The following is a 17,746-nucleotide window of genomic DNA, read 5'->3' on the forward strand; positions in this document are numbered from 1 at the left end:
TTTTAATTTCTGATTTAGAGCAAATTATATCAAAATTACAAATTTTAACTAAATTCCCGTGGGCCATAAAAGTAAACAAAATTTGACATTTCTCTTCAACTACACCAGCGACACCTGCGGCGGATAAAAGTATTACAATTTTCCTTGGAGATTTTTATAGATGAACCAGCCGGAATCGCATTTAAGAAAAATCGCCTAAAGTTCGGATAATTTTTAGCGTTTGGATTTTTGGAGATTTGTAGAGTTTTAGCGATAGCGCAAGCTGGAATCCGGCTACAGAAGTACGGGAACGCAAAAAACCACATTTCGTGCCCAGAATTTGTGAAACAGCTAGTGATGGGCTGAATTTTCGGTATCCAATACTCGGTACCCAATACTTAAAAAAGATTTCGGTACCCAATACTTCCTTTTCGGTAGCTGATACCGATTCTTTGCATTAAACCTTCGCCAATCTATGCATTTCAAGTTTATATATCGGACTTGTTGACGTAAAAATATTTCGTATCATACGTCAACAAAACCGATGCAGATTCGAATACTGTCGCTAACTGGTTGCAGAATCTGCCTCTAGGCGAACAAAAATGACATCGTCAGATTCAGCTGGAACAAAAATGCTTCAAACAAGTAAGAGTTTCTCCGAATTATGGCCTCGAACCGACATATATACATCTTTCATTTGAATCCGTATTAAAAGCTCTAGTGGCTCCTACATTCGGGTTTTTATAGGCGAGTCTCCGCTGAACCGTTTCTTTTCTCATATTTTTGGCCTATGTGCGCTTTTATTCGAAACCTGAATGTTTCGGTACCGAGAATCGAGAGTATTGGATACTTTATAAATCGGTACCGAATATCGATCAATACTTAAAAGTATTGACTCAGCACACCACTACAAACAGGCAACATGTAAACACAAAACAGCTGATATGCATTTTGACGCTTTATCCATTTTTACCCGGAGAAAAAGTCCGGGCTGTTTTGGGCAGGAAGAAGAAGACACTTCCGATCCAATACGTTCCAATTTTCGCTCTAAACAAAGAATATGGCGAAGAACAATGAGTTGACAGTTGTGAATTTGCAGTGAGAAAACGTGTTTTCTTCTCGATTCACCAATTTCTCAAGCCATCTTTGAATATAGCAAATTAAGCACTACGTTAACAAAAAATATACAACCACTCTGGAAATGTGTTCAAAAGAATAGGTCTTATTAATTAACTACTTAGAATTTTTGTGTTTGTATTGCAGGTGCCGAAAAAGTGATAATATCTTGTCGCAGCGCATGTTTTCCTGCAGAAAGTGGTCGATGCTTGCTTACCTCCGATTTTAGTTTGTAATTTGTGGTATTTCAACGTTTTCAACTTAACATGTCGTGTTTAAAAGTGGTCCGTAAAGTGCTTCATGCATACTACGCTGGTGTCTAAATTTTATGGCTTCTCCTGCCGGCAGAACTCTACCCACTTTCTGGCCAAGGCGTCGTCGCGGGGAAACAAAAAAAAAACTGCATTTGAGGGCTTTACCCCTACGGCTGCTGCAATTCAACACACGACACGACATTTTTATAAAGTTTTTATTACAAATAAAATGTTTTTTACTTCAGAACGCACGAATTATTTCGATTTTTCACTTGAAAGTAGTGCTTAATTTGCTATATTCAAATATGGCTTGAGAAATTGGTGAATCGAGAAGAAAACACGTTTTCTCACTGCAAATTCATAACTGTCAACTCATTGTTCTTCACCACATTCTTTGTTTACCCGTTGCCACAAATGTCATTCTGCGGGAATGCGCAATCTTGTATTCTATCGTTCTTGGTTCTTCACCATATTCTTTGTTTACCTGTTGCCACAAATGTCATTCTGCGGGAATGCGCAATCTTGTATTCTATCGTTCTTGCCCGCGTTGCGTACGGGAAAGAACCTACTGTGATTGACACCACCAGTGTCGCCAGGACTTCGACATGAGAAAACGTCCCTCTTGGTCACAGTATAGACAGTAACCAACCTTTTTGGGTTGTTGTTGTAGCCATATTCACTCCTGAGGAAGGCACGGGGCTGCGTGCTGCTATTTAACGGCCTTCCTCAGAATTTTTCTTAGTTTTCCGGGTTGTGTGTTTAATTATTATTAGATAAATAAATTTAAGCATTTGATATTTCTTGCTCTTATAAAAAGAAAATTATAAATGGTAGTTATAATGGTAATTAAACAAATGCATAAGATAAATCCAAAATATGAATGCTAAAATCTAAAAAAATATGTACAGCAATATAAAATAAACGTAATAAATATATAAATACTTCAGTATCTTTCGGCCTTGTTTCTATCCCCGAAGAAAATAAAGGTTTGGTAAATAGAAAAATTTGTTTTGGTTCACAAATAAATTAAATTTTGCTGAGCCAAATGCAACGTAAAATTTTGACAGTTGAAAAACCAAACAAACGATCATGGGAAAGCTCTATTTTTGTGTTTTGCTGAAATTGTTAAAATTTATATTTATTTTATAACTTGCAACTAACGTACGCTTTGTTTGTGCTTTTTCAGCTTTTATTTTTATTTTCACTCTATATTACCGCCAAACTATTTTATGTGTATACATGTTTGTAAGCTGTCAAAATTTTACTTAGACCTATGAGCAAGGCGAATCTATACAAGGTGGTGTTATTGGCGAATTTAGATTTTAGCCGCAGTCCTTCTGAATATCAAAATGATGTGTTTGTTGTAATATGAACTCGCCTTGTTTACAACAAACACATCATTTTGTCATTCAGAAGGACCGCGGCGAAAATGCACCGTGCTCGCTTATGAGCAAGGTAAAATTCTGACGTTCGTATTCCCCGCGAGAAATGTCAAATTTTTACTTTAATCCTTGACAGATCAATTTCCTCTTTTCTATAAATTGGCACAGGCCCATAGTTGTCAAAAATTACCATCCCGTGTTCTTTTCTATCAAGTGGTACAGGCCTTCAATAAGAATTTAAACCTGCTATTTAACAAGAATCAAGTGAGGTATAGAAAAACAACAATTTTAGAAATTACCCGCATTTTTCATATATTCCTATCTAAATCAGTATATGTTTTTGTAACAGCTATGTCAAATATCTGACATTCCTACATGTGGTTTTGCATTTAGAAGAAATTTTTGTTTGTTAAAAAAATTTAAATTGATGAGAGCGCTAGGTATTCTATAGTCTCAGCTAATGAAGTTACTCAGTGATCAGATTCAATTTCGAAACACGATCTTAAGTGTTTGCGTATTCACTAAATGCAACCGTGGTGTAGCTATGTTGAATTCAAAAGTGAAACAAAACCAAAACAAAAACTTAAAAGTGGAGCGTGTTTTATTTAAATTGAAGTGTTTAAACAATTTTAAAGCAAAAAAAGTAAATATATTTAACCATAACGTAATGTGCGTGAATATAAGATAATACCGTTTATTTCCAATTGTAGCCAAGATGCCAAACAGATGCGTTCGTGGTTGCAGAGCTGGAGGAGCAGTTTACAAATTTCCATCGCAGCGAGAAATGCCAAGGTATGTATGATTTCCAGTGATTTACGAATGTTAAACAGTCAAAACTGGGTAAGCGGGCAGATATGGGAAGTGATTTGTGCATTGAGGTTGTTATACCGAAGCCAGGTATTTGTGGCCAATTTACCAAACGCTGGAATCTTAAAGAGTTGAAGCGGTTTTGTGTATATATTTGTTGAATGGTGCTGGCATGAAATTGACCGCTGAAGTAAGATCAAATATGCCCATATCTAAATTGCTTATGTAATTCTCTTGCTTCTTCTTCTTCTTTTTTGGCGCTGTAACCGCCTAAGCGATTTTGGCCGAGTTCAGCAAAGCACGCCAGTCGTTTCTCCTCTGTGCCAACTGACGCCAATTGGAAACGCCAAGTGAAGCCAAGTCCTTCTCCACCTGATCTTTCCATCGCAGTGGGGCCTCCCCCTTCCTCTGCTACCACCAGCGGGTTCCGAGTTGAATATTTTCAGAGCTGGAGCGTCGGTGTCCATTCGAACGACATGACCAAGCCAGCGGAGCCGCTGTATTTTAATTCGCTGCACTATGTCCATATCGTTGTAAAGCTCATACAGCTTCTCTTGCTACCCATCGAAATTTGACTGTATTTTTGTCATAGATATAAATGCCACCAAATTGCGGAAGTGTATTTTTGTAAACATGAACAATATTTTATTCATCGACATGCTTTACGGCGAAAATGGAAATTGTGAAATCAAACTAACACGGATATGACCAACGAAGGAAAAAGGCTGTCACGGATCCCAGATGCATTCACATACATTGCTTTGAATTCAAATTTCGTTTTTAGATGTAGATATCTCTACTTCTATGTATTAAGAAATAAGTTAAGATAGTGAAGGCTTTGTTCCTTGGAAGTTTGTTTTCAAATCTCTGCAGTTTGCCTACGTTCATATTAAATTTGTAACCTACGTTGTTTGGGCTTTGTACTAAATTAGACCATATTTCGGTGGTCACAAGTTTTTGTGAATATGTAAGTGATAAAGATCTAAGATCTTTAAATATAAAATTCATGGACTTTATGAAACGTACGTTTTTATAATATCATGGCGTACGTGATAATTGATTAAAAGGTTAATTATTTTCTAAAGATATGTTTAGGATTAAACATTTTATTAATAATTTTGATTTTTATACTTTGTGAACGAAGAAAAAGGGAAGATGTTGGTTTTCTTTGTTGGGTTTATTTTTTGTTTTTATTTTGTTAGGGTTTGTTGTTTTGTTTTTCGCCTAGTGGGGAAATTTATGTATTTATTTTACTAAGTTTTTTTTTTATTACATAACAATACTGAAACAGTATACTAATGCTTTTTATTTCTTCTTAGGCGAGTGGAGTGGATGCGCCTTCTGGGAGTCCCAAGTGACACAGCAGTCAAATCACTCTAGGCTTGTGGGAGGCACTTTTCAGCACGTTTTCGCAACAGTCAGCGATTACCAAAGGGTGTAAGTCCCGACTTAAATTTATGCTCACCTACAGTCGAGTTTTTTTCAGAAAATGATATAAGTACAGAAAAGGTTAGCTTAGTCACACAAACTGGCATGAGTAGACAAATAATCCAATTATCACCCGAAAACTTTAATCCCACACTTTCAAACCAAATAATAATTCACGTATCACCAGAAGATGGTAATGGGGGAGTTGTATTTCACAAATCAAAGTAGAAAATTCCTTAGAGAATATTCAGAATAATCCTTTGGAACAACTTTCTTGTTCTTTCAGTAATGAAAGGTTATTTATAGTTTGTGATCAGGGGACACAAACAAATGAGTATCTTAGTGAAAATTCTCCCAGAAAGATAAAACACTAAGAAGATTTAAACAAAGCCACAGAAGAGATAGAAGTACTAAAACAAAGTGTATGAGAAAAAGAGCAAAGGATTAAAATACTAATATCGCAAACACAAAATTTGTCTTCAGAAATTTGCCTGACCGTGGCTTTAGGAGTTCAATTTACGTCGCTCTTAGCTTACAGATATTTGAGGCCTCTTTTCCATTGGCCTTCCACAAATACACTTTCGAAATTTATTAGAGGTTGGCCACGAAACCCAGGTTGTTCTTTTAGCAGTACTAAGTATCTAGAGCTGCGAAGCAGAGGTTTCACTCGTGAATTTCCATATGTTGTGACGAAATGTCATTAAAGACTCATTTGAAATATGACAGGCATAGGGATTTTGTAATAGGACTGGAGGACTATGGCGACGAAAATCGCACCTCTAGAATAGCAAACAGTGTTCTTGCTATGATGGTCCAAGGGATCGGTGGTGAGTCTTGGTCTCAGCCCATTGCTTATTTTTTCGTGCACGGCTCGTGCAAAGGAGATATTTTAAAAAAGTACGTTTTTGAGGTAAGAGCACATCTGCAGGGAATAGGTCTTCATACATGCCAATTTGTTTGTGACCAAGGTCCAAATTTCATTAAATTCGCGCGGGAATTGGTGTAACTGAAGATATACCTTATTTTAATGTCAATTGTGAGGAAATTGCGTTTTTCTATGATTCTCCCCATTTGTTGAAGAGTTCTCGAAATTGTATTCAAAATAGTAAAAACAATGTACATTTCCGTGGACATCCTGTTAAATGGAGCGATATTGTCCATTTTCACGAACAGGATTCACATCGCGGTATACGATGTGCCCCTAAATTAACATCGTCACATCTTAGGCCCACAACCTTTGAAAAAATGAGCGTAAAGCAGTGTTTGCATTATTCAACTTTGCGTTCAACAATTGCGTTCAACTCAACGCAGGGTTGCACGAAAAAAAAGTTGAATGGCTAAATGTTGGCTGGCGACCAACTTTGTTGAAAGCGATTAGTTGAAAGGCCATTCAACCAAAAGTTGAATGCAAAGTTGAACAATGCAAACACCTTTTTATGGCGAATATTTTGATATTTTTTCATATTTTGATATTTTTAGCCATTCAACTTTTTTTTCGTGCAACCCTGCGCTGAGTTGAACGCAAATGTTGAACGCAAAGTTGAACAATGCAAACACACTTTAAAACTAGCTGCTCAAGTGTTGAGTAATGGGCTGTTTTTGCTTACGCGTAAAAGCACATTTAGCGCATTTAGCTCTAAATGCTACTCTAAATGTACATTTATCCATAAAAAATTCGTCACCTAAATGCAACTAAATGCAACTCCATTTTTGCATTAAGAATCTAAATGCTAAAAGCAACCCTGTGATCTTCCAAAATTTCCACGATTCGAACATGGTTTAATGAGAAAAAGTGGCAACATTGCATTTTCGAGTATACAGTGGCTAGCTGCGTTTCAGTGATCGCCGATCGAGATTTCAATTATTATTTTACATTATTTGGATAAAGAAAAGTTAAGAAAATTCAATATCGATGTGATGCTGATAGAAATCTGGATCAATTTGTGATCAATTCTGTTTGTTTTGTTTCCTAATTAAGTGAAGAAATTCTAATTGACAGCACCGACAAATGAATAAAACAAAATCAAATGGTCGGTCATGGTTAAAACAATTCAAATTTTTGTATTGAAGTTTTGGTTTAAAATTTATTTTTTCCTTTTCAGTAGGGTTTTTGCACATTATCTTTTCCGTGAGAATTTATCGTAATAGATACGGATCTGAATAAGCGACTGGAACACGGCTGTTTGTCAAAAGCATACGATTTCGAACTCGCATAAATGTACATTTGCTAAATGCGGTAGCATGAACACTCTTCGAAAACATATGTTCGAAAGTGCTAAATGTTGCATTTTAAATGCAGCAAAAACGCTGCATAACACAGCTGCTAGCGCAATGTTTTCATTGTACAGCACAGGCAACCTTAATTCTTCCCTCTCCCCTAGCTTTTTAAATACCGCAGAATTTGCTCTGTTTTTCGACCAACTTTTTAACATTTTTAATAGTACAGGTCTTGGAACCTTACGAAAACACGTCCAACCATTTTCGGGCAGTATTGAACAAAACAATTTCTCGCAAGAAGCCGATGAAACGCTTCGTTCAATTACCGTATATGATTTATCCGGTCGAGATATCGCCAACAATTTTTCTTTTATTAAAGGCTGGCTTCTAAATATTCAAAGTTTGCGACGATTGTGGCGTGTTTTGTCACATTTACCCAGGCCTCATATTGACGATATTAGAAATAATATTGAAATAGATATAGTTGAAAGTGACTTCCTTCAACGAAATTCGTTTGCCTATTTTTGCGGCTATATTTACTTCAAATACTATAAGCCGAATTATTGTTTGACACCTTTGCCACATTTCGAAGAAGGTGAAATTCCTGAAGACACCTTCACACTTACAAAAGAGAAGGAATATGATAGGTCAAACTTAGTCAAACCACCATCTGATTTTATCAATTATATCACATAACTTGATGAAGCTTTAAATGAATATTTTTTGGTTCTTGTTGCCTTTTAATTGGATTTTCAAAAGCCTTGTTTGATAAAATGTGTGATATAGAGTCATTCCAATGTTGTAGAAATTCAAACCCCGATGATGTGAAACATCTTTTTATTAGAATACGAACATACTTTTCGTCAAAAATTTTTAACAAGGAGGCTTCCTCACCCAATTTCAATCATACAAAGTTTCTGTGCATTTCACATAGATAGGTCTTTCCCATTTACAAATATACTCATAATGTTTAATACAATTTCGCAAACTCCAACGATTTTTGCAATGTGTTTAAAGATAACGCCTCCAAATACCCCTGTGGGGGCGTATACAATTTATCTTTTATATGAGCATATGTAAATATAAAAGAAAATGTGATTTTTTTATTTTTAAAGTACAAATTTGATTTAATTTTACTAGTTTTAATAAACTCTTATCACGTATATACATACAAACATATGAATTTTTGATTTTGCATGCCTTACTTTTTATTTATATATAACTTTAATTAGTTTAAAAGGTGATAATAGGCCTCATGGTGAACCGACCACCTTAAAAAATCGGTAACGCGCCTGATTGTATACCTCAGTAATGGTGTGGAAAATACAAAAAATAAAAATAAACTGCATTTCTTTAACCACAATATTTCTTTTTTTTATTGAGTACGAAATTGTAACTTAAGCTGATTTAAGATAAAGTTTGTTTTTCTCTCGAGAGTATCATTATAAAATATTATTAAGCGGACATTCGTACATATGTCGCAATCAATGCTAAACCATATTTCCTGCAAGAGCACGGGCACCTGAATCACCGAATTTCGTTGGTTCACAGCGACGTGGATTGCCAACCAACAGAGTTATATCGTATTCGATGAGGGTGTTTTTCATCATTTCATTGTTGGAATCCTAGCCAACCTAATTTCACATCATGGTCATCACCGTACACTAATGACATTGATTCATGTTAATTCATGTTGCACAAATTTCGGTTTAATTTATCCAAAAGGCTGCCATTGACCCTCAGCGACCTTCGAACCCATGAACTTGCAAGAAACAGCTGCCCGAAATTTTGCACGGCTCCTCTTCGTCTTGCTACATAATTCCTCAGAAAAGAAAGTGGCAGTATGCGTGTCATATCTACAATAATTACATAAAAGTAGTTAATTCCTTTAGTTTAAAATTCACTCAACAAGAAATATTTCGTATACTTATCTTTTGCAAATGAGATTGCAAGTATCCAGCAGGTAAACAGCCTATCGCCAAGATCTTCAAAAACCATTCCTCCGCCATATCCCTTGTTCTTGCTAACACATAAAATTCGTGGAATTATAAAACAAAAGCATAAAATGTACAGATTCTTGAAGAAATTCAATGAAAATTACTACCTGCTTGTATTTCGCGTAAACAGAAGAAAATAAATAGAAATATATGTTCACCACAGCACAAGTAGCACCAGAGCAGCATTTTTTCTCATTTTAGTGGCAGCGCTCCGAGCGTTCAGATAGTCATTATCATTTTGCATAAAAAACGTAATGAAACAAGTTGTATTCCAATAGTTTACATAGTGAGTCATTTACATATATAATTTTATGTAGAATTATTCAATAAATTTCGCTTTACACTATACTTTTTGAAACTATTTTGAGCTAATTTTTTTTTGTTTCTCAAAAGCAACCCTGTGTGCTTTGAAGGCGTGTGCACCAATAATTTCATCCCTAGCATATTCATCCCCGAGGAAGGCAGTCGCCAAATTCACCAAAGGTTGTCTACTGGTGATATTGTGCTCTTGGTCTAAAAAAAACGTCATTTTCTACCCAAAAGCGTCTTTTTCAAATGCGTGCACAAATAATTGTTTCTATTCAACTTTTATCGTATACCAAGGTACATAAGTATGTATGTAAGGTATATAAAAATGTCATTTCGACAGAGCACATTTACAATTCATTGTAAACTGGTTTGAGATGGTTAATATTAAAACATTTTATACATACATTGTGGCTATTTTTCTTTTGTTTAATTAATGTTTATTATTTTTCCATAATATAAATCCACATTTCAAACTTTGTGCAAAAATTATAAAAAAATCTGCAAAGTTTCAGCTAGATTTTCAACTTTTTATTCAGTTTTTTAAGATTTTTTTTGAGTATTCAGCTTGATAGCCCATTAAATTCCAGGTAATAATGTGCAAGTTATAAGTTGCTAAAGAATCGCGTTGAATTTTAATAATTTTTTTCTTTTTGTAGACATTTGGTTAGACATTTGGTTAGGTTGTCGAAAGTGCTAAATTGCGTTCTGTTAAGAAGGAACATGGCAACATTTCAGCCCTTTTCGCGTTCATTACATTTTTAATGAAGCCTTAAAAAAGTCGCCTACTTTTTCCTGACTTTTCATGCTGCTACAGTTTTTTTGGTGCTTTTGCGAGCGTGCGTGTTGGAATAGATCAGCTCTTCCTGATTCGGCTTTTTATGTGTAATTGCAAACATTGCAATAAGCCTCTTAACCTCAAGTGTTCTCAAGACCAGCCAAGGGTCCAAAAAAATACGCGTGCGCTTGCTTTGCATCATATTTAAGTCATCTGTGTCCAAATAATAAATATTTTTTGAAGAAGCTGCTGCAAAAAAAAAGCTTGTAAAGATTTATTAAGAAAATAATTCAAAATCAGTTCTACTTACAAGATTTACTAACACAGAAAAATTACTGAGAAGTTAAAAAACGTCATTTTTACAAAAAATGTCCAAATGTCAACAGGATATAAAAAACGTCCAAATGACGTCAAAAACGGCAACCTGGCAACGCTGGACACCACCTTTTATGGACGCGCCTTGGCCAACACTATTCGATTAGTGGTACCACACCATACCGCCATAGCCATGGAGACCAATTTACCCTGGGATTCAGTAATTCAGTCTCATCTCAAATCACTAAATTTGAGATTAGCAATTAGTGACTATTTTTGTGACTTGAGAAGTTGGCTATTCAGTAGGAGAGAGTCACAAAAAGTTCACCAAAATTGTGTGGTGAAAACAAACACAGACAGTCAACTGATAGCGTTTATGTATGCATTTTGCCGCGCCGCCCGAAGAGTCGCTATGGCCGAGTGGTTTTTTTTAATAATCTTTAAATTTAATGATAAAAAAATATATTTTTTTTCAATGGATTTGTATGATATTAAAGCATTTTGGTTTATTTCCTAACGAAATTCTTATTGAACAAATTAACAACCTCATTGTGTAAGTCGCAAATTAGGCTAAATTGTACGACTCGACAACATTGGTATTGTCTACTGTCGTGCTGAAATAAATAAACGACGAAAATTGTACAGTGCTGCCAAGTTTTCCCGTTTTAATACACTAGTCGAGTGGAAATTTTAGGCAATGACGTGAAATTTTCGATACGATTCGACTCTCGAAAAACGACTTACATTCGACACGACTCGCGCAATGAGGGTGAATATGAGAAAAAATGGTGCCATTTAAAAAATTTCATGTGAAAATGAACGGGCGATGAGATTTTGAATTAAGGCCGCCTTCTTATTTGTTTGGAGGCTTAATTGCATTTTTTGATCGCGGCCTAATTTTGGTAGTCAAAATGAATTATGCTCGAGCGGCCTAGTTTTATTTTTGGATCGCGGTTTTAATACGCGCGAACATAATTCACGGAGCCGAAATGATCTTGATGTGTGTAAAAAATGTTAATTAATAACCAGGGAACCGATTTTTAGGACCTAAAATCCTATAAAAAAGGCAAAATAAAATAACGAAATAGGCTGGGAAAGGCAAAATAAAATAGCAAAAAAGGCAGGAAAAGGCACTAGGTGTTGCAAAAAAGGCAAAAAAAGGCAAAACAAAATAGCAAAAAAGGCAGGAAAAGGCAAAAAAAGCAAAATAAGGCACCTAAAAGACAGAAAATAGGAAGAACAGTCAAAAAAATACATTTATATTACAAGTAAAAAGAGAAAAACTATGAACTAGTTTCATTATATGAAAAATTTGTACTTTGAATCTTTGACTATTTTATCCTTTCGGGTTTCTAACTCATAAAACTTTAATCTTTATAGTTGTAGTAACATTGAACCACAAGATGCATTTTGAAGTTTTCTGGCAGCATTTTCATTCGATTTTCGCGAAGAAAAGCCTTGAATGTACTAAATGTGCGCTCGACGTAAGTTGATACAAGTGGAGCCCAATTTAAATATGGAACGTTTGAAACGTTCATATTATCAGGAATAAGGGCGTTTTCCCCGCCTTTTATAATTCTATCAACACCCCTTATTGTCTCCAAGCCTTCGTTAGCCAAGCTAGCTAAGGTTAGCGGAAAAATATAAAGAGGATATAAAAGGTTAAATTAAAATTTTGCCATTCAAAAATGATTAACATCTTATGAACTACACAGCCGATTCAAAAAATAATGATGTCAAAATAAAGACAATTAATTTATCCATAAGTTGATGTACATAATTTATATTTTTCTACTTTAAATCCAAAAATACTAAAAAAATCAAAAATTCGTATATTTTCATAAAATAAAATTTTTAAACAAAATTTCATAATTATTGCAAAAGAAATTTATATTATTAAGAAAGTACAACTTAATGCTATATTCACCAGGCGCCCAATTAGTTAATTGAGAGCATTTCAGCAATTATTATACCTATAAGCCATTCTTTCTCTAATATCCACTCGCTTTGGTTTTCTTTTATTTATGTGTATACTAGGGCATTCAATCCCGAAGCATTTTAGCAATCCCGGGATTTCGGGATTCATAAATTCAGGCATACCTAAAGAATACCGACCCTTGAGCTAGAGAAAAAAGAAAACGTGGACGTGGTGCACCCCTTTCTGCTGAATTTAATGGTAACCTTTTTTTTGGTGCAAATTGACAGGGGCGGCGCTAGGGGGGGCTAAACGTGGAATTTTCAACATTTTCAAATGCTTATATTTTGAAAACTATTGAACCGATTTTTAAATCATGGACACAGTTGGAAAGGTATTGAAGGACCTTTCATTCAATGTATATACCTATGTATATAATGCAAACATATTTTGAAAAAAAAATAAAAAAACGAAATTATCGCAATTTTTCATAAAAATGTATGTTTTTCGTAAAAAAATACGTAATTAACTATATTAACAAATCTGTTTGTCGGAAAGACCATAATCATACCTTTAATTTGGCTTTTATATAGTTAGGTTTAAGTACAACTACAGGCAGTGCAATAAAACAACTGTATTAATGTTATATGTTCTCTGCAAAAGGTGTTCAGCCCTTTTTATTTGTCAACACAGAAAGAAGAATTCTACGTAGTGATGGTTATAATCCCTAAGCGCGGCCGAAGGCCGCCTACGCAAAAAGGTGTTTTCTGTAAAAGGTGTTCTGTTTTTTATATATATTCAGTCATGGGCAGAGAACGATCACACGCTCAAAGAGCGTAAACATCGCGTGACGTATACAAGCAAGAGCGTAACGATGAGATCGTGGCAGCATGCAAATTGAATTAGGCACACTAACACATTCTCACTTCTAGCGAACGCTTGTTCGTGGTAGTGCCCACCTCTTGTTATAATCCCTAAGCACGGCCGAAGGCCGTCTACGCAAAAAGGTGTTCTCTGCAAAAGGTGTTTTGCCCCTTTTCTTTGACAACACAGAAAGGAGAATTCTACGTTGTGAGGGTTAAAATCCCTAAGCGCGGCCGAAGGCCTCCTACGCAGAAAGGTGTTCTCTCCATAAGGTGTTCAGCCCCTTTTATTTGGCAACACAGAAAGAAGAATTCTACGTAGTGAGGGTTATAATCCCTAAGCGCGGCCGAAGGCCGCCTACGCAGAAAGGAATTCTACGCAAAAATACTGTGGATAGCGTAGCTTGATTAATTATCCATTTAATTCTATAACTCAATCTTGTAACAAATAAGGTGATTAAAAAAATTTTTTGTATATATTTCTTTAGTATTTTTTTATTTTTAATTAAATTTTTGTAAAAGCTAAAGAGAGTAAGACTTTCTATCGCGCGATTTTTTATTCTAAATTTTCGCCTGCGGTGCTCTTCCTTTTTCATATAAAACTATATAATTATATATATTTAGTCAAATATGATGTCCACAAGAATTTTTTGATACAAGTCATATATCAAATTAACGGTATTTTTGTGCTCTTTCTGGTAAACATATCTGCTAGTAATAGTTAATTATGTATTTTTTAAATAAAAACATACATTTTTATAAAAAAAATTGCCATAATTTCGTTTTTTACCTTTTCTCGCAACGTGTATACATTATATACATGGATATATATATCGAATTCCAACTGTGTCCATATTTAGAAAATCGGTTCAATAGTTTTCGAAATATAAGCTTTTGAAAATGTGGAAAATTCCACGTTTAGCCCCCCTATCGCCGCCCTGTCAATTTGAACCAAAAAAAAAAATATGCCGTTAAAATACGGAAAAGGGGGCGGGCCACGCCCACTTTTTTTCTCTAGCTCAAAGGTCAGTATTCTTTAGGTGTTCCCAAATTCTAGTCCCGGGATCCCAAGATTTTTCGAGATTTCGACTTGATCACAACTTTTTGCATTTTACAGTAGGTTCGCCTTTTTCGAACCACACAGATTCATTGTCTCCACATTTGGCCTTAGGGGAGTATAATGCCCCTTATTAAAACAGTACGTAATTTGATTAAATATTTTTGTTCTAAAATATCTATGTACCTGTATTACTTATCAAAAACATATACCAAAATTTGCAGAAATCCTTTTCCAAAAAACGGCCAACAAAGTAAAATGAAGAACAACTCTGCCACACTGTAAAAGCTTGTTGCATTTTCAATTGCTAACAGATTTTTCGGTATTACACAGTTCTTACACAAAATATTTGAACAAGTACGGTTATTCAGGCAGGTTCATTCACAGGCAATTCACTTCTAAGTGCAAATGGCTTAATTTTGGTGTTCTGTTTCTCGTGTTTCATGTCAAATTTAATTTTATTTTCGTTTTCAACATCTCTTTCATTCTGTAAATTAATCAGTTAAAATTTCGGGATCCCGGAGCTGTAATCCCGGGATTTCGGGACATGGAAAAGTGTCCGGGTTCTCGGAATCCCGATATTCTGGATCCCGGAATTGAATGCCTTAGTGTATACACATACTGCATAGCGTTGCCAAATGTCCCGTATTTGCCGGGACGTCCCGTATTTTGTATTAAATTTGAAATTATTGATGATTTTGATCTTTCCAGAATTTTCGACAATTTCATTATTCATTATTCATTTCGACCTGTAAATTTCTACTCAACATGGCCTTGCTTTAACGCGGCTATTGTGAGTAGGTCATTAGCAAGCATTATTTCGTGCAACTTACCATTGATTTTTTAGAACTTTTTGTTGAGGGTTTTGCGAATTTTCTTCCATCTAACGAATGAACAAAACTGACTTTTATATGGAAGAAAATGCGCAACACCCTCCACAAGAAAAATTTTAAAAAACCAATGGTAATTTTTAGGGACTTAAAACTTGCACTTTATCATACTAGCATTGAATGGACTATGTATAAAACCACATACGCGAAATCTTTCTAGGAAATCTAATTAAAAACAAAACGAAATTTTGATGGCATTTTTTAATTTTTAATTCGTTTTTGTGAACTTTGTGAGCTTTGAAACTTGTATTTATGTGGTATCTGATATAGACCGACCCATATTTTAAATGCAAATTAATAATAAATAAGTAAAGATAAGTTCCAACAGCATCATTGTGAATTTCGCTGCTATTATTTTGCCCGCAATTGTATCTCTTACTTTGTTTTTATGGTTTTGTCATTTATATTTCTACGTACATACATATTTTTGTATAAATTAAAATGCAGTGACATGAAATAAACGAAATGTATCATAAATTTATTTATTTGTCGGCCGCTGTGGTGTAGTGGTAAGCAGTGCGCGCTGGTCAAAGCAACATCGCAAAAAATATAGAAAAAAGGTTTTTTCTTAACAGCGGTCGTCCCTCGGCAGGCAATGGCAAACCTCCGAGTGTATTTCTGCCATGAAAAACAGCTCCTCATAAAATACAATCGCCGTTCGGAGTCGGAGTCGGCGTAAAACTGTAGGTCCCTCCGCTTTGTGTGACAACATCAAGGCGCACGCCACAAATCGGAGGAGAGCTCGGCCAAACACTAACATATGTGTAAGCACCAATCTATTATTATTATTATCATAAATTATAACTAATCTGACCATTACTACGTTGAAATAGATCAGCTTTGTTAGTATATGGTTCGTAGTTGGGCTTTAAAAGCAAATCTTTTATTTCTCACTTGTCCCGTTATATTTTTTTAAAACCCGTATTTTTTAGACAAATTAAGCATTTGTCCCGTATGACTGAAAAAAAACTTTTGGCAACACTCACGGTGCAGCGAACAAAGGTGGCGCCGTCAGTAGTACTGCTACTTTGGTTTTGCCGATTTTGACAGTTGTGGTAACTTGTATATAAACCTTTGTTTACAAACCAGCGAAAGAGAAATTTGAATTATAAGTGAAAAATCAGTTTAAATCGTGTTAATTTGCAATTTGTGAGTGATTTTTGAGTTGAAGACTACGTAAAAACTAATACAATGAAGTGCTGTGTGTTAAATTGCGACAACCGTCAAGATGCAAGAAGCGTAGATGCAAGTGTAGCGCTGGGACGAATCGGTGCATTTTGTATACATAGGGCACGGCAAAGCCGTTTTCGAAATGTTTCTCTATTATTATATTAACAGCATTTCCTCACAATGATTTTGTTTCTGCTCCACGCAGTTAACTAATCAGTCCCGCAGAAAACTGCAGCAGCCTTAATTGCAAAGCAATGGAGTGCACTAAAACGTTTGCTGAAGCAGCCTCAATTACAAAGCAATGGAGTGCACTAAAATGTTCACTGTTCTCTAATAGATTAGGTGAAAAATGCAATATTTTCGCATTTAGCAAAATTAAAACACGTTTTTCGCAGTAAAGTGAACAGCTTTGGCTGTTTCAACTCGTTCTTCTTTTCGCTCTATTCTTTGTTTACTTGTGGTACACAAATGTCAACGCCCAGGACGGCGCAATCTTGTATTCTATCATTCTTGGGCAACACTAATACTGCATGCGTTCTTCGGTACTCTTGATAATAGCTTTGTTTCTTTATTCATGATTTAATAGGGTCATTCATCAGAAGTAATAACCTTGATATTGGGATAAATTTATCATTTTGATAAATGAACTGCCAAACTTTGTATGGAAATCCATTTAATTTAAGTTTATCAATTTATCAAACGACTTTGGTGGATAATTGTATAAATTTTAGCAAAATTCAACCCTTAGAGGTTGCCAGGTAGTCGCTTTTGCTTCGAATACATAAAAGTAAATGAGCACAATGGACGAGGTAAGAATGAAATGCAACTAGCCATATAAGTTAAATAATAAACAGTTTTATGCAATTATTTACCAAGGTGCGTTGATGAACGAATGCGGATAAACAGATAAATTTAAGCAATATATCACTTTTATCACTTTAGATGATGACCCCTAATAATAATAGAAAGATTTATCAGTGTTGAGGAGAGCAGCACTGCAACCGCATAACTGCGTGTATTTTTATTTTTGAAATTTTTGCTGTTGGCGATTATACGCCTTGATTTGTTTATATATATATATCTCTACGGATGTAAAACTGCTGCTTTGAGCAAAATGTAAAAACTTTTTGAATTTTGTACGCCACCGCGTTGGCAACCCTATGCCAGCACGTTGTCAGCAAATGTAAGCTACGAGAAAAGGTAGCGAGTAGTGCTGACATATACCTTTTTTCCTTTTATATACTGGTTGAATTTGCTCGAAGAACATCTTGG

The sequence above is a fragment of the Rhagoletis pomonella genome, unplaced genomic scaffold (genome assembly GCF_013731165.1).
Source record: "Rhagoletis pomonella isolate Grant_MI unplaced genomic scaffold, Rhpom_1.0 Rhpom_scaffold_00006, whole genome shotgun sequence".
NCBI classification, from domain to species: Eukaryota; Metazoa; Arthropoda; class Insecta; order Diptera; family Tephritidae; genus Rhagoletis; species Rhagoletis pomonella.